Source organism: Phyllobates terribilis, unplaced genomic scaffold (assembly GCF_046119375.1).
Source record: "Phyllobates terribilis strain yellow unplaced genomic scaffold, ASM4611937v1 Scaffold_13__5_contigs__length_258822181, whole genome shotgun sequence".
NCBI classification, from domain to species: domain Eukaryota; kingdom Metazoa; phylum Chordata; class Amphibia; order Anura; family Dendrobatidae; genus Phyllobates; species Phyllobates terribilis.
The window spans coordinates 11,810,308-11,836,071 of NW_027362773.1; positions in this window are offsets into that span (position 1 = coordinate 11,810,308).

The following is a 25,764-nucleotide window of genomic DNA, read 5'->3' on the forward strand; positions in this document are numbered from 1 at the left end:
ACCACATTGCCGTGGGGCAGGGCGACCAATATGCCCCTTAGATGGGCACGACAGTCCCTGTCCCTGGCTGGAGTGGGGGGAGGGAACACTGAGGAAGGGGAACCCTGTAGTGCAGGAGCAGGGAGGAAGCAGTTCCTGGGTGCATTGAGAAGGGAGTATAAAAGGTGGGCACCATCTTAGTTCAGTGCAGAGAAGTCTGAGCAGAAGTGGCAGGGAGCAGGGGCTCTGCATGAGCTCTGCTCCGGAGGCGGGCCTAGTAACAGAGGCCCAGGCCTGGAAGAGGGAGAAGGAAGGAAGAGGAGCGGAGAAGACTCCAGGAACGAGGAATGAAGGGATCCGAGGGGTGCGGACGGGCGAGTCGCCACCGCACGCCCGAATCCACCTGCGTGGAGGTGTCAGGCCAAAGGGGGAGACCGGTCCCCGAACTAGTGGAGGCAGGAAACGACCCTCAGCTAGAAACCGGAGGCTCTGACATTTTATGTTGCGCAGCCCCTCGCTACACCCGCTAGGAAGGCACCACATAGGGTCAGGGAAACTGGCGCCAAGTTTACCAAGAGGAGGCCCGAGGCAGCCGGACAGAAGTGTTGGTAAGAAAGGCCAGACAAAGGACACACAAAGGGGGTCCTGTGAAGTGCTCCAAAGTTATCTGGGAGTTGTCTGAGCCCCTCACCTGGTGAGCACAGTACGACGTGGGCAGCCGTTACCTGCAGACCTGGTCTGGATAATAAGAACTGTGAGTAAAGGCCCTGGACTGCATCACTGACTCCGTGTCGTTACTGCTGCTGCCCTGCACCATCACCCCCATCCTCCGCATACACTGCCCTGAGGCTATACTCCTCCCGTGGGGAGTTATGCTACGCTCTGCTGCACCCACAACACCAGCCTCAGCGGTCTGCCCTGTAGCGGCGGTTCACTCTAACCGCAATCCACGGGGGGCGTAGTCGGACATTTAAACATCAAAACCACATAAATAGTTCCGCCACTGGTTTGACCGCCCTGAGCCACGGAACCGGGTCGCCGCCACGAAGACAACAACCACCAGCATCCACTAAAAAGGGTCCGGCTCCGGGTGTCCCAAGGCCCAGGGGGTGCATCAGAACATTTTCATCACCTTTCACAATCACCAATGGGACAAGGCAGGGATGTCCTCTGTCCCCTCTCTTATACATCCTAGTGACGGAGCACCTGCTCTCATCAATTCGCCATAACCCCAATATTAGGTGGATTGAGGTGGGAGGCACCGAGTACAAGTGCTCTCTATTTGCTGATGATGTCCTAGTATATATCACTCAATCACATATATCCATCCCTGCTGTTATGGCTGAAATAGATCACTTTGTTACATGGTAAAATTTTAAAATCAATGCAGCAAAGTCTGAGGCCCTCGATGTCTCCCTCCCCAAATCCATATAGGATTCCATCCAGTCCAACTTTCCCTTTGCCTTTGCCTGGCCCTCACAGGGTATCAAATACTTAGGAATTCCTATTCATAGAGACCTCTCCCATCTATGTTATCTTAATTTTGGGCCCTTTATTGAACAATTCCATACAGACCACGGTTGGCAAGTTAGAACTGTAAGATTCACTACGTGAACCACTGGTGTTTTGTGGAAAAGCACATGTACACTGCGTTCCAAATTATTATGCAAAAAGTGTTTAGGAGTGATAAGGGAAGAATTTGTTTGTTTGTCAGTTAAACTCATTGATGGTGATGTGTGTCAGGGCTCTTTATATCACTGTAAGCAATTGCAGACACCTGTGCTAATTAGTTTGGCAGGTGTGTCCAATGAAAGGCAAGACTACTTAAGAAGGCTCTCTCACATTATTAAGCAGCGTACATTTTCTGCCAAAATGGGAAAGAAAAAGTGTCGGCTGCTGAGAAGCAACAAATTGTGGAGTGTTTAGGTCAAGGCATGACTACAATCAACATTGTGCGATGATCAGGATGAAGTGTCTTGGCAATCAAGAAGTATGTAGCTGATTCACAGTACACACGTGTGCGTGCTGATAAGGGCAAATTGAGGACTCTTTCCTACAGGCAATTACGTCAGGTTGAAAGAGCAGCGGCAAAAAAGCCTTGTCATAGCAGCAGACAAGTTTTTGAAGCTGCTTGTGCCTCCAACGTCCCCCGAACAAAAAGATGCAGGGTCCTTCAGAGGTTTGCAGCTGTGCATACGCCATCCTGTCGACCTCCTCTATCCACTTCACACAAGCAGAAACGGCTCCAGTGGGCCAAACATTACATGAAGACTGATTTCAAAACTGTTTTGTTCACGGATGAGTGCCGTGCAGCGCTCGATGGTCCAGATGGATGGAGTGGAGGATGGCTGGTTGATGGACACCCCACGCAAACACGGCTACAGCGCCAACAAGGAGGAGGTGGAGTAATGTTTTGGGCTGGAATCATGGAGAGAGAGATTGTCGGCCCCTTTAGGATCCCTGAAGGCGCTAAAGATGAACTCCATAATGTATGTGGATTTTCTCAAACAGCACTTCCTGCCATGGTTCAAGAAGAAGAACCGTGTATTTCACAGCAAGATCATTTTTCTGCATGATAATGCACCATCTCATGCTGCACATAAAACATCTGCATCTCTGGCTGATATGGGCATAAAAGGGGACAAACTTATGGTGTGACCCCCATGCTCCCCTGACCTGTACCTGTTAGAACCTTGCTGTTAGGTTTTTTTTCCTTTGCTGGTCACATGACCTTGTTGGCCTATTTAAGCCTGCTCCGCCCTTCTGGCTTTGCTGGACTTCATTGTTTATCTACTTTCTAGCTAGCCTGTGCTCTGTATCTAACTCTGTTAGTTTGCTTGGTCTACGGACCTCTATGTTCTATCTATTTTGTTTGTTCGTCTGTCTGCTACTATTTCTGTTAGGAGGTGTCCCATATTCCTCCCAGTCCTTAGTACTTGTAGGGATTCCCTCCCCACATCTATAGGTCTCCGTACAGACTAGATTAGAACTTTATCAGGTCTGATCGCAGGATCAGGTTCCCTGTTACATCGTAGGGATTCAGCTGAGTCCTATAGTAGGGACAGATCTCCTCTCTTTCCTTAGCTTTGGTAGCAGAACATAACAGTACCCCATTCAGAACCTTTGGAGCATCATTAAAAGGAGTGTCTATGATGGCGGGAGGCAGTTCACATCTAAGCAACAGCTCTGGGAGGGTATTCTGTCCTCATGCAAAACAATTGAAGCAGAAACCATCCAAAACCTGACAAATTCAATGGACGAGAGAGTTCAGAAGCTCCTTTCGAACAAGGGGTCCTATGTGAAAATGTAACATCACCTAGAATAAAGTTTTGAGTTGAAAACTGTTTGATTTCAGTTTCTAACAACCTGCTAATGCTTATAATTTCAAAAATGACCATTTTTTTGGTCTTTATTAAAATGAAAAGGTTGATCGAAAAGTTTGGGGGATCTAAGAGTGTGGCAACCCAGTAGTCATGATTACTTCGAATTCTGACAATATGAGGGTCATGCTGCAGGTAGTGCAGCAAGAAGGCACTTATGTGTCTTGCGCATCTCGGAGCCCCAAAATTATTTTCCGGGCTAGATGTAGCTAAAAATTATTTTTAATTTTAAATCTGGTGGAGCTTATTATAGATGGCCTAATAGGATCAGTGCTGCACACTGCTACAAAGCCCAAATTATTTTCCAGTCAAGATACAGATAAACATGATTAGTAATTTGAAAGCTTAAAACGGTTGGTAGGGTGATTTTAACCAATCATCAAGCATTTACTCTCCCCAGGATGACACAGGGGTAGAAAAGTCATTTCGGATCCATGATTTGTTCATCTTTATGAACGTGAGTCTGTCTACATTATCAGTGGAGATCCGCGTGCGCTTATCTGTCAGCACACCACCAGCAGCGCTGAACACACGTTCAGACAGAACGCTGGCTGCGGGGCATGACAAGATCTCCAAGGCGTAAGTGGCTAGCTCCGGCCATTTATCCAGATTGGAAGCCCAAAAAGAGCAAGGGTCCAGTGACACAGTCGTGGCTTCAATGTTTACTTGGAGATACTCCTGTACCATCGTCTCTAGGCGTTGACTACGTGTCAGACTTCTTGTCTCCTGTGGCCTTGCAAAGGATGGGCTAAAAAAGTGGTGAAATGATTCCGCAAAATTGATGTTACCAGCAGATACTGTGGTTCTGTTACGGTTTGAGTGCTGAACACTTGACGGTCCCACGGTTGGCAAGTTGGAACTGTGAGATTCACTACGTGCACCACTGGTATTTTGTGGAAAAGCACATGTAAGATTCTGCAACAGTCTCTGCTGATACTCCTGCATGCATGCATCCCTTTTTATGGCAGGAATAATTTCTGCAAATTTACTTTTGTACCGGGGATCTAACAGTGTGGCAACCCAGTAGTCAGGATTATTTCTAATTCTCACAATTCGAGGGTCATGTTGCAGGTAGTGCAGCAAGAAGGCACTCATGTGTGTTGCGCATCCAGGAGCACCAAGTCCCTATTGTGTTGGTGGCGAGGTAACAATCATGCTTCCTTCCTCTGTCCTCTCCCCCCAACCTCGCACAACAGAAATGTGATCAAGGTCTCCCTCATCTGATGAGTCTTCCATCAGTTCGTCCTCCACTTCTTCCTGGGCTCCTGCACCTTCCTCACTAGTTTGGCTGCTACCATGCGCCCTGGTAAAACCATCTCCCCCACCCTCACATGCCTGCCGCCTTGGTGCTGCCGACCGTCTGGACCTTGCAGATGTTAGCCCTTCCGCATACAACACCTCCTCCTCTACTTCCTCCACCTCCTCTTGTGCCACCACCTGACTCCGAATTCTGTTTAACATGTGCTCCAGCATGTAAATCACCGGAATAGTCATGCTGATAATGGCATCGTCAGCACTAAACATCTTTGTCACCATTTCAAAACTGTGCAGAAGGGTGCATAGGTCCCTGATCTGAGACCACTCCTCCAGCGTGATTTGCCCCACCTCTGAATCTCGTTGGCCCAGGCTATACGTCAGAACGTATTGCACCAGGGCTTGTCGGTGCTGCCACAGTCGCTGCAACATGTGCAGAGTTGAATTCCACCGGGTAGGCACATCGCATTTTAGCCGGTGAAGTGGCAGGCCCAACGACTTCTGTAGAGATGTAAGTCACTGAGCTGCAGGATGTGAACGGCGGAAGTGAGCACACAGCGACCGTGCCCTCTGCAGAAGGCCATCTAGTCTGGGATAGTGGGCTAAAAATTGCTGGACAACCAGGTTCAACACGTGAGCCATACAAGGCACGTGTGTGACATTGCCCCGGCGAAGGGCCGCACCCAGGTTTGCAGCATTGTCGCACACGGCCTTCCCTGGTTTCAGGTCCAGTGGAGACAACCATTCATGAAATTGGTTCTCCAGAGCTGACCACAACTCCTCAGCTGTGTGACTCACATTTCCCAGACATTTCAATGTAAAAACCGCCTGATGACGTTGAGCCCTACTGCCAGCATAGTAAGGAGGTGTGCAGGATCCCTTCTGCGCAGTTAGAAAGCTTGTGGCATGACCAGACAGGCTTTGGGTGCAGGTGGAAGACCGAAAGGAGGTTGAGGAGGCAGAAGCAGTGGAGGAACTTTGACATAAAGAGGATTGACGCACAACTCGTGGGGACGGCAAGACTTGGACAGCAGCCCCTTGTCCTGCTGTCACCATAGTTACCCAGTGCCCAGTCAGCGACATGTAACGCCCCTGTCCATGCCTACTCGTCCAAGTGTCTGTGGTGAAATGCACCCTGTCACACACAGAGTTTCTCAAAGAAGCGGTGATGTTGTGTGCGACATGCTGGTGGAGCGCAGGCACACCTTTCTTTGAGAAGTAGTGCCGACTGGGCATCTGGTACTGGGGCACTGCGACGGACATAAGGTCTAGAAAAACCTCTGTGCCCACCAGGCGGAAAGGCAGCATTTCTGTAGCCAAGAGCTTGCAGATGGTGAAATTCAACCTCTTAGCTTTCTCATGGCTAGGAGGAAATGGTCTTTTACTTGTCCACATCTGAGGGACCGAGGGCTGGCTATTGTGCTTAGACGGGGTTGATAAGGGTGTCCCCGGCAAACTGCCGGTCTGTGAGGAAGATGCAGGCGGACATGTTAGGTTGCCTTGATCCAAAGGTGGTGCTATCGATGTCGGACAGCGCTCAACACCAGCTGGTGTTACCACCTCCAAAGAAAATGATGACCTGCCAATCACGCTGGCTGTTGCGGGTAAAGAGGTGGCAGGTCTGCGCCCCAAAACAGGTGTGACTACTGTCCCCCCAGTCACAGAGGATGAAGAGGCCGCGGATGCACAAGATATGGCAGACGGTGGTTGGCCCGGCCGGCTAGGCCGCATTGTAGCACACTGAGCTTCCCACTGCAACTTATGCTTCATGTCCATGTGCCGGTTCATGCATGAAGTACTCAAACTATGTATTTTTTGGCCTCTACTTAGCTTTTGCTGACAAATGTTACAGATAACACGAGTTGGGTCATCTTTATCGATCTGAAAAAATGCCCAGGCTATGCAAGGCTTAGCACCCATGCGACCTGAAGAGCCACCACGACTTGTGGTGAGAGGCAGAGTTGTGTTTGAGGATGCAGTTGTTGACGTGCTTCCAGTACTACGTCTCTGTCCAGGAAGGCGCAACCTGACCTCGTCGTCACTAGCATCTTCCTCCACCTCCTCTGCTGACCTCATCTCTTGGCTGACTGTGGGTTGACAGTAAGTGGGATCTCCAACCTCATCATCATCACCCTGTGTGTTATCACACCCGTCGTCCTCAGAGCCAACCTGTTCCTGCCCTGACAAAAAACTAAAGTTGTCGCTCCAATCAGGTATTTGAGTCTTATCATCGTCTTCACCAACAGGAGTTACAGTTTGGGAATGAGGGTCTACATTATGGTCAGAACCTTCTGCGTCTGGTCCTGGATCCGACTCATAAAGATTCTGGGCATCAGTGCAGATCATTTCCTCGTCTGGATTCACAGAAGCGCTGGAGTCGACCTCTGATTCCCAGGCTATAGTATGAGTAAACAGCTCTGCAGACTCAACCATCTGTTCTACCTCATACTCAGATGGGCAGCTGGAGATTTGGGAGCTGTGAGGAAGCAAGTGCGATTTGGGTGACACCTTTGAGGACTGGAGTATTTGTGATGTTGAAGTTGATGTGGAGGAGAGCCCACTTAAAGGAGCACTTGATATCCGTTGAAGCACCTGCTGTTTTTGTGCCTCATCTGGAATTTGTAGCGATTGGCGTGGCCGTAAGAAAGGGATCTTATCACATTGTCCGCTAAAAGAAGTAGACATTTTAGTTTGGCTGGAAGATGGTCTTTCTTCTGCAGATGTTACTGTTGCTTTAACACCTACCCCATGGACACAACCTTTTTTCCCCTTCCCAACATGCCTATTCCCCTTTCCACCAGCAGCAGGACTTTTTCCACTCATTTTGGTGGTTAACTAATTCACAACTCTGGAGTTGTTTGCACAAAAAAACAATGGATGGTAACCGAGCAGAGCTGAGTGGCCAAACTGTGGTATTAGGCCAAAACTATTGGCTGGGTTAGATGCAGAAAAAAATTATATTCAATTTGCAACCTGATGGAGGTCAGTATAGATGGACTAATACAACAAGTCCCACACACAGCTAGAAGCCCAAATATTTTTTCTGAGGTACTGTAGATGCAGATAAAAATTAGTTTTAATTTGCAACCTGATGGAGGTCAGTATAGATGGACTAATAGAGAAAGTCCGACACACTGCTAGAAGGCCAAATATTTTTTCAGAGCTAGATGCAGAAAAAAATTTGATTCAGTTTGCAACCTGATGGAGGTCAGTATAGATGGACTAACAGAGAAAGTCCCACACACTGCTAGAAGGCCAAATATTTTTTCAGAGCTAGATGCATACAAAAAATTATTTTGAATTTGCAACCTGATGGAGGTCAGTATAGGTGGACTAATAGAACAAGTCCCACACACTGCTAGAAGGCCAAATATTTTTTCAGAGCTAGATGCAGAAAAAAATAATATTCAGTTTGCAACCTGATGGAGGTCTGTATAGATGGATTAATAGAACAAGACCCACACACAGCTAGAAGCCCAATATTTTTTCAGAGGTAGATGCAGAAAAAAATATATTCAGTTTGCAACCTGATGGAGGTCAGTATAGATGGACTAATACAACAAGTTCCACACACAGCTAGAAGCCCAAATATTTTTTCAGAGGTAATGTAGATGCAGATAAAAATTATTTTGAATTTGCAACCTGATGGAGGTCAGTATAGATGGACTAATAGAGAAAGTCCGACACACTGCTAGAAGGCCAAATATTTTTTCAGAGCTAGATGCAGAAAAAAATTATATTCAGTTTGCAACCTGATGGAGGTCAGTATAGATGGACTAATAGAATGATGCTATGCCCAAAAGATTTTACTTCACTAGGTGCAGTAAAAAAATTGGTATTCTATACACAGGTGGTATATCTTGCAACACAGATAGGCTACTCCACTGACTAACACACTCTGCAATAGGCCAAAAAGGATTAGCTTTGCTAGATTCAGCCAAATGCTGTGAAAAAAACTTGCACAGCACTGGCACAGACCTGCCTGGCAAAAACTGATAGGAACTGATGTAACCTAGTCCTGAAAAGGACTCCAATTACAATTAGTCTTTACTCCCACAACCTATCTATTTAAGAGCACAGACCTGCCTGATAAAAGTCGTAGGAAATGCTGTAACCTAGTCCTTAAAAGGACTGCAATCACAACTATTCCCTACTCCCAAGCTATCTGTATATTTGTGCGAAAATTGGCTTGAAATTAACAAGGTATAGCGCACACAGCAACAGCGGTGCCGTCTAACACGCAGCTGCAGCAGTGAGAAAATGGTGGCGACGGGGAAAATGGCTTGGTCTTATAGGGCAAGGACATGTGACATACACTGCCAATGACACATGCCCTTGCTTGTGTGAAAAAAAGCACTTCGCTCCGTGTGTGCGCTGCTGATAGGCTGACAGATTGCACCTCCCCACTGTAAATGCAGGAAAGAGAAAAAAAAATTGAGATCTTCATTGTTCCTTCAGAGATCCATCCCCTGCCCCTCCCCCACCCCGCTGTACACTCAAACTGCGTATTAACATTAATTTTCATCATTACTGAGAAAAAATCCAGTTATTATTTTGGTGCACGAACAGTTATCGAACATAACCTCGAACAGCCGAATTTTTCTCAAATTGTTCGTGTTCGCCGAACGGCTCGAACACCGCCCAAAACAGCTCGAATTTGAGATTGGCGAACAGTTCGAGTAGAACAACGCTCATCTCTACTTACTAATAAGCTTCATATAGAGCCAATGGAATTTTGCATTGATTTTGGGATTGAGATAGTGCAATTGTGAGATAGAATCTGTACTAAGTGTTCACAAAGAACAATATGTCATCGCAAGCTGTTTAGATTGGCATTAAGAATAACATAGTAAAACCAATGGATTTCTTTTTGAACTTACCTAATAGTGATTCATTGTTCACTGCCCTTCTTGACATCGCTTTGCATGTGTGGCGTTTCAGTGGCTTACTGGGTTAGTGCAGCTGTCTTGTAAACAGGAATTCATGAGTTCTAATCCTCAGAGAGCTTTTTTTCACTTACTTACTAATAAGCTTCCTATAGAGCCAATGGAAATTTGCATTGGTTTTGTGATTGAGATAGTGCAAATGTGAGATAGAATCTGTACTAAGTGTTCATAAAGAGCAATGTCATCACAATCTGTTTAGATTGGCATTAAGAATAACATAGTAAAACCAATGGATTTCTTTTTGAACTTACCTAATAGTGATTCATTGTTCACTGCCCTTCTTGACATCACTTTGCACCTGTGATGTTCCAGTGGCTTACTGGGTTAATGTGATTGTCTTATAAACAGGAGTTCATGAGTTCTAATCCTTGGAGAAATTTTTTCATTTACTTACTAATAAGCTTCCTATAGAGCCAATGGAAATTTGCATTGATTCTGGGCTTGAGATAGTGCAATTGTGAGAAAGAATCTGTACTAAGTGTTCATAAAGAACAATATGTAATCATACGCTGCAAAGATTGGCATTAAGAACAAAATAGTAAAACCAATCGATTTCTTTTTGAACTTACCTAATACTGATTCATTGTTCACTGCCCTTCTTGACATCTCTTTGCACATGTGATGTTCCAGTGGCTTACTGGGTTAATGTGATTGTTTTTAAACAGGAGTTCATGAGTTCTAATCCTTGGAGAAATTTTTTCATTTACTTACTAATAAGCTTCCTATAGAGCCAATGGAAATTTGCATTGATTCTGGGCTTGAGATAGTGCAATTGTGAGATAGAATCTGTACTAAGCGTTCACAAAGAACAATATGTCATCACAAGCTGTTTAGATTGGCATTAAGAATAACATAGTAAAACCAATGGATTTCTTTTGGAACTTACCTAATAGTGATTCATTGTTCACTGCCCTTCTTGACATCACTTTGCACCTGTGATGTTCCAGTGGCTTACTGGGTTAATGTGATTGTCTTATAAACAGGAGTTCATGAGTTCTAATCCTTGGAGAGATTTTTTCATTTACTTACTAATAAGCTTCCTATAGAGCCAATGGAAATTTGCATTGATTCTTGGCTTGAGATAGTGCAATTGTGAGATAGAATCTGTACTAAGTGTTCATAAAGAACAATATGTAATCATTCGCTGCAAAGATTCGCATTAAGAACAAAATAGTAAAACCAATCGATTTCTTTTTGAACTTACCTAATAGTGATTCATTGTTCACTGCCCTTATTGATATCACTTTGCATGTGTGGTGTTTCAGTGGCTTACTGGGTTAATGCAACTGTCTTGTAAACAGGAATTTATTAGTTCTAATCCTCAGAGAGCCTTTTTTCATTTACTTACTAATAAGCTTCCTATAGAGCCAATGGAAATTTGCATTGATTTTGGGATTGAGATAGTGCAATTGTGAGATAGAATCTGTACTAAGTGTTCATAAAGAGCAATATGTCATCATAAGCTGTATAGATTGGCGTTAAGAAAAACATAGTAAAACCAATGGATTTCTTTTTGAACTTACCTAATAGTGATTCATTGTTCACTGCCCTTCTTGACATTCCTTTGCATGTGTCATGTTCTAGTGGTTTACTGGGTTAATGTGACTGTCTTGTAAACGGGAATTCATGAGTTCTAATCCTCATAGAGTTTTTTTCATTTACTTACTAATAAGCTTCCTATAGAGCCAATGGAAATTTGCATTGATTTTGTGATTGAGATAGTGCAATTGTGAGATAGAATCTGTACTAAGTGTTCATAAAGAACAATATGTCTTCACAAGCTGTTTAGATTGGCATTAAGAATAACATAGTAAAACCAATGGATTTCTTTTTGAACTTACCTAATAGTGATTCATTGTTCACTGCCCTTCTTGACTTTACTTTGTACCTGTCATGTTCCAGTGGCTTACTGGGTTAATGTGCCTGTCTTGTAAACAGGAGTTCATGAGTTCTAATTGTTGAGACATTTTTTTCATTTACTTACTAATAAGCTTCCTATAGAGCCAATGGAAATTTGCATTGATTTTGGGATTGAGATAGTGCAACTGTGAGATAAAATCAGTACTAAGTGTTCAAAAAAAACAATATGTCATCACAAGCTGTTTAGATTGGCATTAAGAATAACATTGTAAAACCAATGGTTTTCTTTTTGAACTTACCTAATAGTGATTCATTGTTCACTGCCCTTCTTGACATCACTTTGGACATGTGATGTTCCAGTGGTTTACTGGGTTAATGTGATTGTCTTATAAACAGGAGTTCATCAGTTCTAATCCTTGGAGAGATTTTTTCATTTACTTACTAATAAGCTTCCTATAGAGCCAATGGAAATTTGCATTGATTCTGGGCTTGAGATAGTGCAATTGTGAGATAGAATCTGTACTAAGTGTTCATAAAGAACAATATGTCATCATAGGCTGCAAAGATTGGCATTAAGAACAACATAGTGAAAACAATGGATTTTTTTTGAACTTATCTAATAGTGATTCATTGGTCACTGCCCTTCTTGACGTTACTGTGCACCTGTGATGTTTCAGTGGCTTACTGGGTTAATGCACCTGTTTTGTAAGCAGGAATTCATGAGTTCTAATCATCAGAGAGGTTTTTTTCACTTACTTACTAATAAGCTTCCTATAGAGCCAATGGAAATTTGCATTGATTTTGGGATTGAGAAAGTGCAAATGTGAGATAGAATCTGTACTAAGTGTTCATAAAGAGCAATAAGTCATCATAAGCTGTTTAGATTAGCATTAAGAATAACATAGTAAAACCAATGGATTTCTTTTTGAGCTTACCTAATAGTGATTCATTGTTCATTGCCTTTCTTGACATCTTTTTACACATGTGATGTTCCAGTGGCTTACTGGGTTAATGTGACTGTCTTATAAAAAGGAGCTCATGAGTTCTAATCCTTGTAGAGATTTTTTCATTTACTTACTAATAAGCTTCCTATAGAGCCAATGGAAATTTGCATTGATTTTGGGATTGAGATAGTGCAAATGTTAGATAGAATCTGTACTAAGTGTTCATAAAGAGCAATATGTCATCATAAGCTGTATAGATTGGCGTTAAGAAAAACGTAGTAAAACCAATGGATTTCTTTTTGAATTTACCTAATAGTGATTCATTGTTCACTGCCCTTCTTGACATTCCTTTGCACCTGTCATGTTCTAGTGGTTTACTGGGTTAATGTGACTGTCTTGTAAACAAGAGTTCATGAGCTCTAATCCTCAAGACATTTTTTTCATTTACTTACTAATAAGCTTCCTATAGAGCCAATGGAAATTTGCATTGATTTTGGTATTGAGAAAGTGCAATTGTGAGATAGAATCTGTACTAAGTGTTCACAAAGAACAATATGTCATCACAAGCTGTTTAGATTGGCATTAAGAATAACATAGAAAAACCAATGGATTTCTTTTTGAACTTACCTAATAGTGATTCATTGTTCACTGCCCTTCTTGACATTGTTTTGCACGTGTGGCATTTCAGTGGCTTACTGGGTTCATGCAACTGTCTTGTAAACAGGAGTTCATGAGTTCTAATCCTCAGAGAGCTTTTTTTCACTTACTAACTTATAAGCTTCCTATAGAGCCAATGGAAATTTGCATTGGTTTTGTGATTGAGATAGTGCAATTGTGAGATAGAATCTGTACTAAGTGTTCATAAAGAACAATATGTCATCATACGCTGCAAAGATTGGCATTAAGATCAACATAGTGAAAACAATGGATTTCTTTTTGAACTTATCTAATAGTGATTCATTGGTCACTGCCCTTCTTGACGTTTCATTGCACCTGTCATGTTTCAGTGACTTGCTGGGTTCATGCAACTGTCTTGTAAGCAGAAATTCATGAGTTCTAATCCTCAGAGAGCTTTTTTTCACTTAATTACTAATAAGCTTCCTATAGAGCCAATGGAAATTTGCATTGATTTTGGGATTGAGATGGTGCAAATGTGAGATAGAATCTGTACTAAGTGTTCATAAAGAGCAATATGTCATCATAAGCTGTATAGATTGTGGTTAAGAAAAACATAGTAAAACCAATGGATTTCTTTTTGAACTTACCTAATAGTGATTCATTGTTCACTGCCCTTCTTGACATTACTTTGCACCTGTCATGTTCTAGTGGCTTACTGGGTTAATGTGACTGTTTTGTAAACAAGAGTTCATAAGCTCTAATCCACAAAACATTTTTTTCATTTACTTACTAATAAGCTTCCTATAGAGCTAATGGAAATTTGCATTGATTTTGGGATTGAGATAGTGCAAATGTGAGATAGAATCTGTACTAAGTGTTCATAAAGAACAATATGTCATCACAAGCTGTTTAGATTGACATTAAGAATAACATAGTAAAACCAATGGATTTCCTTTTGAACTTACCTAATAGTGATTCATTGTTCACTGCCCTTCTTGACATCACTTTACACCTGTGATGTTCCAGTGGCTTACTGGGTTAATGTGATTGTCTTATAAACAGGAGTTCATGAGTTCTAACACTTGGAGAGTTTTTTTCATTTACTTACTAATAAGCTTACTAAAGAGCCAATGGAAATTTGTATTGATTCTGTGCTTGAGATAGTGCAATTGTGAGATAGAATCTGTACTAAGTGTTCATAAAGAACAATATGTCATCATACGCTGCAAAGATTGGCATTAAGAACAACATAGTGAAAACAATGGATTTCTTTTTCAACTTATCTAATAGTGATTCATTGGTCACTGCCCTTCTTGACGTCACTTTGCACCTATGATGTTTCAGTGGCTTACTGGGTTAATGCACCTGTCTTGTAAGCAGGAATTCATGAGTTCTAATCCTCAGAGAGCTTTTTTTTCACTTACTTACTAATAAGCTTCCTATAGAGCCAATGGAAATTTGCATTGATTTTGGGATTGAGATAGTGCAAATGTGAGATAGAATCTGTACTAAGTGCTCATAAAGAACAATATGTCATCACAAGCTGTTTAGATTGGAATTAAGAATAACATAGTAAAACCAATGGATTTCCTTTTGAACTTACCTAATAGTGATTCATTGTTCACTGCCCTTCTTGACTTTTTTTTGCACCTGTGATGTTCCAGTGGCTTACTGGGTTAATGTGACTGTCTTATTAAAAGGAGTTCATGAGTTCTAATCCTTGGAGAGATTTTTTCATTTACTTACTAATAAGCTTCCTATAGAGCCGATGGAAATTTGCTTTGGTTTTGTGATTGAGAAAGTGCAAATGTGAGATAGAATCTGTACTAAGTGTTCATAAAGATCAATATGTCATCATAAGCTGTATTGATTGGCGTTAAGAAAAACATAGTAAAACTAATGGATTTCTTTTTGAAATTACCTAATATTGATTCATTGTTCACTGCCCTTCTAGACATTCCTTTGCACCTGTCATGTTCTAGTGGCTTACTGGATTAATGTGACTGTCTAGTAAGCAAGAGTTCATGAGCTCTAATCCTCGAGACATTTTTTTCATTTACTTACTAATAAGCATCCTATAGAGCCAATGGAAATTTGCATTGATTTTGGGATTGAGATAGTGCAATTGTGAGATAGAATCTGTACTAAATGTTCCAAAAAAACAATATGTAATCATACGCTGCAAAGATTGGCATTAAGAACAAAATAGTAAAACCTATGGATTTCTTTTTGAACTTACCTAATAGTGATTCATTGTTCACTGCCCTTATTGACATCGCTTTGCATGTGTGGTGTTTCAGTGGCTTGCTGGGTTAATGTGACTGTCTTATTAAAAGGAGTTCATGAGTTCTAATCCTTGGAGAGATTTTTTCATTTACTTACTAATAAGCTTCCTATAGAGCCGATGGAAATTTGCTTTGGTTTTGTGATTGAGAAAGTGCAAATGTGAGATAGAATCTGTACTAAGTGTTCATAAAGATCAATATGTCATCATAAGCTGTATTGATTGGCGTTAAGAAAAACATAGTAAAACTAATGGATTTCTTTTTGAAATTACCTAATATTGATTCATTGTTCACTGCCCTTCTAGACATTCCTTTGCACCTGTCATGTTCTAGTGGCTTACTGTATTAATGTGACTGTCTAGTAAGCAAGAGTTCATGAGCTCTAATCCTCGAGACATTTTTTTCATTTACTTACTAATAAGCATCCTATAGAGCCAATGGAAATTTGCATTGATTTTGGGATTGAGATAGTGCAATTGTGAGATAGAATCTGTACTAAATGTTCCAAAAAAACAATATGTAATCATACGCTGCCAAGATTGGCATTAAGAACAAAATAGTAAAACCAATGGATTTCTTTTTGAACTTACCTAATAGTGATTCATTGTTCACTGCCCTTAATGACATCGCTTTGCATGTGTGGTGTTTCAGTGGCTTACTGGGTTAATGCAACTGTCTTGTATACAGGAATTCATGAGTTCTAATCCGCAGAGAGCTTTTTTTCATTTACTTAATAATAAGCTTCCTATAGAGCCAATGGAAATTTGCATTGGTTTTGTGATTGAGATAGTGCAATTGTGAGATATAATCTGTACTAAGTGTTCATAAAGAACAATATGTCATTATAAGCTGTTTAGATTGGCATTAAGAATAATATAGTAAAACCAATGGAATTCTTTTTGAACTTACCTAATAGTGATTCATTGTTCACTGCCCTTCTTGACATCTTTTTGCACCTGTGGTGTTCCAGAGGCTTACTGGGTTAATGTGACTGTCTTATAAAAAGGAGTTCATGAGTTCTAATCCTTGGAAAGATTTTTTCATTTACTTACTAATAAGCTTCCTATAGAGCCAATGGAAATTTGCATTGATTTTGGGATTGAGATACTGCAATTGTAAGATAGAATCTGTACTAAGTGTTCATAAAGTACAATATGTAATCACACGCTGCAAAGATTGGCATTAAAAACATAATAGTAAAACCAATGGATTTCTTTTTGAACATACCTAATAGTGATTCATTGTTCACTGCCCTTATTGACATATCTTTGCATGTGTGCTGTTTCAGTGGCTTACTGGGTTAATGCAACTGTCTTGTAAACAGGAATTCATGAGTTCTAATCCTCAGAAAGCTTTTTTTTCATTTACTTACTAATAAGCTTCCTATAGAGCCAATGGAAATTTGCATTGGTTTTGTGATTGAGATAGTGCAATTGTGAGATATAATCTGTACTAAGTGTTCATAAAGAACACTATGTCATCACAAGCTGTTTTGATTGGCATTAAGAATAACATAGTAAAACCAATGGATTTCTTTTTGAACTTACCTAATAGTGATTCATTGTTCACTGCCCTTCTTGACATCTTTTTGCATCTGTGATGTTCCAGTGGCTTACTGGGTTAATGTGACTGTCTTATAAAAAGGAGTTCATGAGTTCTAATCCTTGGGGAGATTTTTTCATTTACTTACTAATAAGCTTCCTATAGAGCCGAAGGAAATTTGCTTTGGTTTTGTGATTGAGATAGTGCAAATGTGAGATAGAATCTGTACTAAGTGTTCATAAAGAGCAATATGTCATCACAAGCTGTATAGATTGGCGTTAAGAAAAACATAGTAAAACCAATGGATTTCTTTTTGAACTTACCTAATAGTGATTCATTGTTCACTGCCCTTCTTCACATTCCTTTGCACCTGTCATGTTGTAGTGGCTTACTGGGTTAATGTGACTGTCTTGTAAACAAGAGTTCATGAGCTCTAATCCGCAAGACATTTTTTTCATTTACTTACTAATAAGCTTCATATAGAGCCAATGGAAATTTGCATTGGTTTTGGGATTGAGATAGTGCAATTGTGAGATAGAATCTGTACTAAGTGTTCATAAAGAACAATATGTAATCATAAGCTGTATAGATTGGCGTTAAGAAAAACATAGTAAAACCAATGGATTTCTTTTTGAACTTACCTAATAGTGATTCATTGTTCACTGCCCTTCTTGACATTCTTTTTCTTCTGCCATGTTGTAGTGGCTTACTGGGTTAATGTTACTGTCTTGTAAACAAGAGTTCATGAGCTCTAATCCGCAAGACATTTTTTTCATTTACTTACTAATAAGCTTCCTATAGAGCCAATGGAAATTTGCATTGATTTTGGGATTGAGATAGTGCAATTGTAAGATAGAATCTATACTAAGTGTTCATAAAGTACAATATGTAATCACACGCTGCAAAGATTGGCATTAAAAACAAAATAGTAAAACCAATGGATTTCTTTTTGAACTTACCTAATAGTGATTCATTGTTCACTGCCCTTATTGACATCTCTTTGCATGTGTGGTGTTTCAGTGGCTTACTGGGTTAATGCAACTTTCTTGTAAACAGGAATTCATGAGTTCTAATCCTCAGAGAGCTTTTTTCATTTACTCACTAATAAGCTTCCTATAGAGCCAATGGAAATTTGCATTGGTTTTGTGATTGAGATAGTGCAATTGTGAGATATAATCTGTACTAAGTGTTCATAAAGAACAATATGTCATTACAAGCTGTTTAGATTGGCATTAAGAATAACACAGTAAAACCAATGGAATTCTTTTTGAACCTACCTAATAGTGATTCATTGTTCACTGCCCTTCTTGACATTCCTTTGCACCTGTCATGTTGTAGTGGCTTACGGGGTTAATGTGACTGTCTTGTAAACAAGAGTTTATGAGCTCTAATCCGCAAGACATTTTTTTCATTTACTTACTAATAAGCTTCCTATAGAGCCAATGGAAATTTGCATTGGTTTTGTGATTGAGATAGTGCAATTGTGAGATATAATCTGTACTAAGTGTTCATAAAGAACAATATGTCATCACAAGCTGTTTTGATTGACATTAAGAATAACATAGTAAAACCAAAGGATTTCTTTTTGAACTTACCTAATAGTGATTCATTGTTCACTGCCCTTCTTGACATCTTTTTGCATCTGTGATGTTCCAGTGGCTTACTGGGTTAATGTGACTGTCTTATAAAAAGGAGTTCATGAGTTCTAATCCTTGGAGAGATTTTTTCATTTACTTACTAAAAAGCTTCCTATAGAGCCGATGGAAATTTGCTTTGGTTTTGTGATTGAGATAGTGCAAATGTGAGATAGAATCTGTACTAAGTGTTCATAAAGAGCAATATGTCATCATAAGCTGTATAGATTGGCGTTAAGAAAAACATAGTAAAACCAATGGATTTCTTTTTGAACTTACCTAATAGTGATTCATTGTTCACTGCCCTTCTTGACATTTCTTTGCACCTGTCATGTTGTAGTGGCTTACTGGGTTAATGTGACTGTCTTGTAAACAAGAGTTCATGAGCTCTAATCTAAAAGACATTTTTTTCATTTACTTACTAATAAGCTTCCAATAGAGCCAATGGAAATTTGCATTGATTTTGGGATTGAGATAGTGCAATTGTAAGATAGAATCTGTACTAAGTGTTCATAAAGAACAATATGTAATCATAAGCTGTATAGATTGGCGTTAAGAAAAACATAGTAAAACCAATGGATTTCTTTTTGAACTTACCTAATAGTGATTCATTGTTCACTGCCCTTCTTGACTTTCTTTTTCTTTTGTCATGTTGTAGTGGCTTACTGGGTTAATGTGACTGTCTTGTAAACAAGAATTCATGAGTTCTAATCCGCAATACATTTTTTTCATTTACTTACTAATAAGCTTCCTATAGAGCCAATGGAAATTTGCATTGATTTTGGGATTGAGATAGTGCAATTGTAAGATAGAATCTGTACTAAGTGTTCATAAAGTACAATATGTAATCACACGCTGCAAAGATTGGCATTAAAAACAAAATAGTAAAACCAATGGATTTCTTTTTGAACTTACCTAATAGTGATTCATTGTTCACTGCCCTTATTGACATCTCTTTGCATGTGTGGTGTTTCAGTGGCTTACTGGGTTAATGCAACTGTCTTGTAAACAGGAATTCATGAGTTCTAATCCTCAGAGAGCTTTTTTTCATTTACTCACTAATAAGCTTCCTATAGAGCCAATGGAAATTTGCATTGGTTTTGTGATTGAGATAGTGCAATTGTGAGATATAATCTGTACTAAGTATTCATAAAGAACAATATGTCATTACAAGCTGTTAGATTGGCATTAAGAATAACACAGTAAAACCAATGGAATTCTTTTTGAACTTACCTAATAGTGATTCATTGTTCACTGCCCTTCTTGACATTCCTTTGTACCTGTCATGTTGTAGTGGCTTACTGGGTTAATGTGACTGTCTTGTAAACAAGAGTTCATGAGCTCTAATCCGCAAGACATTTTTTTCATTTACTTACTAATAAGCTTCCTATAGAGCCAATGGAAATTTGCATTGGTTTTGTGATTGAGATAGTGCAATTGTGAGATATAATCTGTACTAAGTGTTCATAAAGAACAATATGTCATCACAAGCTGTTTTGATTGGCATTAAGAATAACATAGTAAAACCAATGGATTTCTTTTTGAACTTACCTAATAGTGATTCATTGTTCACTGCCCTTCTTGACATCTTTTTGCATCTGTGATGTTCCAGTGGCTTACTGGGTTAATGTGACTGTCTTATAAAAAGGAGTTCATGAGTTCTAATCCTTGGAGAGATTTTTTCATTTACTTACTAATAAGCTTCCTATAGAGCCGATGGAAATTTGCGTAGGTTTTGTGATTGAGATAGTGCAAATGTGAGATAGAATCTGTACTAAGTGTTCATAAAGAGCAATATGTCATCATAAGCTGTATAGATTGGCGTTAAGAAAAACATAGTAAAACCAATGGATTTCTTTTTGAACTTACCTAATAGTGATTCATTGTTCACTGCCCTTCTTGACATTCCTTTGCACCTGTCATGTTGAAGTTGCTTACTGGGTTAATGTGACTGTCTTGTAAACAAGAGTTCATGAGCTCTAATCCGCAAGACATTTTTTTCATTTACTTACTAATAAGCTTCCTATAGAGCCAATGGAAATTTGCATTGATTTTGGGATTGAGATAGTGCAATTGTAAGATAGAATCTGTACTAAGTGTTCATAAAGAACAATATGTAAGCATAAGCTGTATAGATTGGAGTTAAGAAAAACATAGTAAAACCAATGGATTTCTTTTTGAACTTACCTAATAGTGATTCATTGTTCACTGCCCTTCTTGACATTCCTTTACTTCTGTCATGTTGTAGTGGCTTACTGGGTTAATGTGACTGTCTTGTAAACAAGAGTTCATGAGCTCTAATCCGCAAGACATTCTTTTCATTTACTTACTAATAAGCTTCCTATAGAGCCAATGGAAATTTGCATTGATTTTGGGATTGAGATAGTGCAATTGTAAGATAGAATCTGTACTAAGTGTTCATAAAGTACAATATGTAATCACACGCTGCAAAGATTGGCATTAAAAACAAAATAGTAAAACCAATGGAATTCTTTTTGAACTTACCTAATAGTGATTCATTGTTCACTGCCCTTCTTGACATTCCTTTACTTCTGTCATGTTGTAGTGGCTTACTGGGTTAATGTGACTGTCTTGTAAACAAGAGTTCATGAGCTCTAATCCGCAAGACATTTTTTTCATTTACTTACTAATAAGCTTCCTATAGAGCCAATGGAAATTTGCATTGGTTTTGTGGTTGAGATAGTGCAATTGTGAGATATAATCTGTACTAAGTGTTCATAAAGAACAATATGTCATCACAAGCTGTTTTGATTGGCATTAAGAATAACATAGTAAAACCAATGGATTTCTTTTTGAACTTACCTAATAGTGATTCATTGTTCACTGCCCTTCTTGACATCTTTTTGCATTTGTGATGTTCCAGTGGCTTACTGGGTTAATGTGACTGTCTTATAAAAAGGAGTTCATGAGTCCTAATCCTTGGGGAGATTTTTTCATTTACTTACTAATAAGCTTCATATAGAGCCAATGGAAATTTGCATTGGTTTTGTGATTGAGATAGTGCAATTGTGAGATATAATCTGTACTAAGTATTCATAAAGAACAATATGTCATTACAAGCTGTTAGATTGGCATTAAGAATAACACAGTAAAACCAATGGAATTCTTTTTGAACTTACCTAATAGTGATTCATTGTTCACTGCCCTTCTTGACATTCCTTTGCACCTGTCATGTTGTAGTGGCTTACTGGGTTAATGTGACTGTCTTGTAAACAAGAGTTCATGAGCTCTAATCCGCAAGACATTTTTTTCATTTACTTACTAATAAGCTTCCTATAGAGCCAATGGAAATTTGCATTGGTTTTGTGATTGAGATAGTGCAATTGTGAGATATAATCTGTACTAAGTGTTCATAAAGAACAATATGTCATCACAAGCTGTTTTGATTGGCATTAAGAATAACATAGTAAAACCAATGGATTTCTTTTTGAACTTACCTAATAGTGATTCATTGTTCACTGCCCTTCTTGACATCTTTTTGCATCTGTGATGTTCCAGTGGCTTACTGGGTTAATGTGACTGTCTTATTAAAAGGAGTTCATGAGTTCTAATCCTTGGAAAGATTTTTTCATTTACTTACTAATAAGCTTCCTATAGAGCCAATGGAAATTTGCATTGATTTTGGGATTGAGATAGTGCAATTGTAAGATAGAATCTGTACTAAGTGTTCATAAAGATCAATATGTCATCATAAGCTGTATAGATTGGCGTTAAGAAAAACATTATAAAACCAATGGATTTCATTTTGAACTTACCTAATAGTGATTCATTGTTCACTGCCCTTCTTGACATTCTTTTTCTTCTGTCATGTTGTAGTGGCTTACTGGGTTAATGTTACTGTCTTGTAAACAAGAGCTCATGAGCTCTAATCCACAAGACATTTTTTTCATTTACTTACTAATAAGCTTCCTATAGAGCCAATGGAAATTTGCATTGATTTTGGGATTGAGATAGTGCAATTGTAAGATAGAATCTGTACTAAGTGTTCATAAAGAACAATATGTCATCATAAGCTGTACAGATTGGCGTTAAGAAAAACATAGTAAAACCAATGGATTTCTTTTTGAACTTACCTAATAGTGATTCATTGTTCACTGCCCTTCTTGACATTGCTTTGCACCTGTCATGTTGTAGTGGCTTACTGGGTTAATGTGACTGTCTTGTAAACAAGAGTTCATGAGCTCTAATATGCAAAAAATTTTTTTCATTTACTTACTAATAAGCTTCCTATAGAGCCAATGGAAATTTGCATTGATTTTGGGATTGAGATAGTGCAATTGTGAGATAGAATCTGTACTAAGTGTTCATAAAGAACAATATGTAATCATACGCTGCAAAGATTGGCATTAAGAACAAAATAGTAAAACCAATGGATTTCTTTTTGAACTTACCTAATAGTGATTCATTGTTCACTGCCCTTCTTGACATTTCTTTGCACCTGTCATGTTGTAGTGGCTTACTGGGTTAATGTGACTGTCTTGTAAACAAGAGTTCATGAGCTCTAATCCGCAAGACATTTTTTTCATTTACTTACTAATAAGCTTCCTATAGAGCCAATGGAAATTTGCATTGGTTTTGTGATTGAGATAGTGCAATTGTGAGATATAATCTGTACTAAGTGTTCATAAAGAACAATATGTCATCACAAGCTGTTTTGATTGGCATTAAGAATAACATAGTAAAACCAATGGATTTCTTTTTGAACTTACCTAATAGTGATTCATTGTTCACTGCCCTTCTTGACATCTTTTTGCATCTGTGATGTTCCAGTGGCTTACTGGGTTAATGTGACTGTCTTATAAAAAGGAGTTCATGAGTTCTAATCCTTGGAGAGATTTTTTCATTTACTTACTAATAAGCTTCCTATAGAGCCGATGGAAATTTGCGTAGGTTTTGTGATTGAGATAGTGCAAATGTGAGATAGAATCTGTACTAAGTGTTCATAAAGAGCAATATGTCATCATAAGCTGTATAGATTGGCGTTAAGAAAAACATAGTAAAACCAATGGATTTCTTTTTGAACTTACCTAATAGTGATTCATTGTTCACTGCCCTTCTTGACATTCCTTTGCACCTGTCATGTTGAACTGGCTTACTGGGTTAATGTGACTGTCTTGTAAACAAGAGTTCATGAACTCTAATCCGCAAGACATTTTTTTCATTTACTTACTAATAAGCTTCCTATAGAGCCAATGGAAATTTGCATTGATTTTGGGATTGAGATAGTGCAATTGTAAGATAGAATCTGTACTAAGTGTTCATAAAGAACAATATGTAAGCATAAGCTGTATAGATTGGAGTTAAGAAAAACATAGTAAAACCAATGGATTTCTTTTTGAACTTACCTAATAGTGATTCATTGTTCACTGCCCTTCTTGACATTCCTTTACTTCTGTCATGTTGTAGTGGCTTACTGGGTTAATGTGACTGTCTTGTAAACAAGAGTTCATGAGCTCTAATCCGCAAGACATTCTTTTCATTTACTTACTAATAAGCTTCCTATAGAGCCAATGGAAATTTGCATTGATTTTGGGATTGAGATAGTGCAATTGTAAGATAGAATCTGTACTAAGTGTTCATAAAGTACAATATGTAATCACACGCTGCAAAGATTGGCATTAAAAACAAAATAGTAAAACCAATGGATTTCTTTTTGAACATACCTAATAGTGATTCATTGTTCACTGCCCTTATTGACATATCTTTGCATGTGTGGTGTTTCAGTGGCTTACTGGGTTAATGCAACCGTCTTGTAAACAGGAATTCATGAGTTCTAATCCTCAGAAAGCTTTTTTTTCATTTACTTACTAATAAGCTTCCTATAGAGCCAATGGAAATTTGCATTGGTTTTGTGATTGAGATAGTGCAATTGTGAGATATAATCTGTACTAAGTGTTCATAAAAAACAATATGTCATTACAAGCTGTTTAGATTGGCATTAAGAATAACACAGTAAAACCAATGGAATTCTTTATGAACTTACCTAATAGTGATTCATTGTTCACTGCCCTTCTTGACATTCCTTTGCACCTGTCATGTTGTAGTGGCTTACTGGGTTAATGTGACTGTCTTGTAAACAAGAGTTCATGAGTTCTAATCCGCAAGACATTTTTTTCATTTACTTACTAATAAGCTTCCTATAGAGCCAATGGAAATTTGCATTGGTTTTGTGATTGAGATAGTGCAATTGTGAGATATAATCTGTACTAAGTGTTCATAAAGAACAATATGTCATCACAAGCTGTTTTGATTGACATTAAGAATAACACAGTAAAACCAATGGATTTCTTTTTGAACTTACCTAATAGTGATTCATTGTTCACTGCCCTTCTTGACATCTTTTTACATCTGTGATGTTCCAGTGGCTTACTGGGTTAATGTGACTGTCTTATAAAAAGGAGTTCATGAGTTCTAATCCTTGGAGAGATTTTTTCATTTACTTACTAATAAGCTTCCTATAGAGCCGATGGAAATTTGCTTTGGTTTTGTGATTGAGATAGTGCAAATGTGAGATAGAATCTGTACTAAGTGTTCATAAAGAGCAATATGTCATCATAAGCTGTATAGATTGGCGTTAAGAAAAACATAGTAAAACCAATGGATTTCTTTTTGAACTTACCTAATAGTGATTCATTGTTCACTGCCCTTCTTGACATTCCTTTGCACCTCTCATGTTGTAGTGGCTTACTGGGTTAATGTGACTGTCTTGTAAACAAGAGTTCATGAGCTCTAATCCGCAAGACATTTTTTTCATTTACTTACTAATAAGCTTCCTATAGAGCCAATGGAAATTTGCATTGATTTTGGGATTGAGATAGTGCAATTGTGAGATATAATCTGTACTAAGTGTTCATAAAGAACAATATGTCATCACAAGCTGTTTTGATTGGCATTAAGAATAACATAGTAAAACCAATGGATTTCTTTTTGAACTTACCTAATAGTGATTCATTGTTCACTGCCCTTCTTGACATTCCTTTGCACCTGTCATGTTGTAGTGGCTTACTGGGTTAATGTGACTGTCTTGTAAACAAGAGTTCATGAGCTCTAATCCGCAAGACATTTTTTTCATTTACTTACTAATAAGCTTCCTATAGAGCCAATGGAAATTTGCATTGGTTTTGTGATTGAGATAGTGCAATTGTGAGATATAATCTGTACTAAGTGTTCATAAAGAACAATATGTCATCACAAGCTGTTTTGATTGGCATTAAGAATAACATAGTAAAACCAATGGATTTCTTTTTGAACTTACCTAATAGTGATTCATTGTTCACTGCCCTTCTTGACATCTTTTTGCA